The following is a 1,686-nucleotide window of genomic DNA, read 5'->3' on the forward strand; positions in this document are numbered from 1 at the left end:
TAATTCACATAGTATATGGTCCACCCACTCATATTGTAAAATGTCCATATTCTTAGTATATGCATTAGAGTGCACTTCACATTTTTAACAGCTCAAGCAGAATCCCTTAAACATTATACTTGCATCACTAATTAATATATACTCCTTTTTTTCAGCTTTTGGTTCATACCTGGCAGGGCTCAGAGGCCACTCCTGGCCCTCCACTCAGAAATTGCTCCTGTCAGGCAGGGGGACAAAAGGGGAAGTTGGGGTTTGAACCACTATCCATCCTGGATTGGCTGCTTGCAAGGCAAATGCCCTAATGCTGTGCTCTCTCTCCAGCCGCCCTTATGTATACTCTTAAGCAACAACTAATTAACTTTGTCTTTATATAGTTCTCTACTGTATCATTACATGTGCATGAAATCATACACTATCAGGCTTTTTGCAACTGGATTATTTCACTTAGCATAACATTTTAATTAGTCATCTATATTGTTAGGTGTTCCAGCAACCATACTTTTAGACTTCAATAATATTCCATAGTATGACTATCTCTTATTTTGCTTATGCTAATTATCACATGGACATTTGGATTATTTCAAATTTTGGCTCAAGTGAATAATGCTTTTATAAAACAGTAACTCATTATTTTGTGAACACATTCTCTCATTTGGGGAATATATTATTCATGTGAAATACTTGGGAATGCATGAGGGTTCTGATTTTTCATATAATTATAAGTATTTGATAATATCAAACACTACAAGCATCATCATAATTTTACTTTTAAGTATTATATCATTGTGATTATGAATTTCTTTAATATCTAAATGAGTGCTCACTTCGGCAGCACATATACTAAAATTGGAACGATACAGAGAAGATTAGCATGGCCCTTGCACAAGGATGACACGCAACTTCGTGAAGTGTTCCATATTTAAAAAAATATCTAAATGATATTGATCACCTTCAGGTATGCCTCTTGCCCATTTTTATAATCTTCTATTGATAAAGGCCTATTTGATCATTTATTCTATACGCACATAATGTATAAGATCTTATATTTACTATTGAAAGGTAAGAGCCACTATTTTTAATCTCCAAGGAAAGAGTTAAACAGGAAACGCTTTGTCTAGAAAAGTGCCTTCCCACAAGGAAAGAGTTAAGCAAAAATCCAACAATTAGCAGAAGGCAAATCTAGGTCTAATCGGTCTCCTTGCACTTATGGAAATAAATGGATTGACTTGCTCCTGAAATGCTTAGAATTTCATTTTTTCGTAACATTGAAGATGTATGTTTGCTTGGGCATACCTTTGATCTTATGTGCCTTAAAGAAGAACGACTTTTAATAAATGAAGGTTCCACTCCGATGGTATATCCAAAGCTCCTTGATGGTATGTTCTCATTCCCTTCGAAAAGGGGATCAGGTAGTGGTGAAACCACCACAAGTTTTAATGATGGATACAATCCATGTATGCAAACATGCTTCATAAATATTAATCTCTTTTCTGTGGTTCAAGTTTGAACTTCTTTGGAGGTGCATCATAGGCATTGTTCAGTAGGGTCAGGGCACAATTTCAGTGTATCTCAGCCATAAGAGGAATCTCACTTAGAGATTGTGCCAGCATGTGCAGACTACTGGAGCAGGCAGCAATGTAGGCAACCAATGTCCCTCATGAAGATGCTAGGGAGCAATGAGTTGTG

The 1,686-nt window shown here is 36.2% G+C and overlaps 1 non-coding gene across 1 annotated transcript; it reads left to right on the forward strand.

Annotated features, from left to right (window-relative positions):
• The first annotated feature begins 816 nt into the window (after positions 1-816).
• On the forward strand, positions 817-923 carry LOC126000161 (U6 spliceosomal RNA). Its single transcript, XR_007492524.1, has one exon. It is a non-coding gene; the product is annotated as a U6 spliceosomal RNA (small nuclear RNA).
• Positions 924-1,686: the final 763 nt, after the last annotated feature.

This window comes from Suncus etruscus, chromosome X (genome assembly GCF_024139225.1).
Source record: "Suncus etruscus isolate mSunEtr1 chromosome X, mSunEtr1.pri.cur, whole genome shotgun sequence".
NCBI classification, from domain to species: Eukaryota; Metazoa; Chordata; class Mammalia; order Eulipotyphla; family Soricidae; genus Suncus; species Suncus etruscus.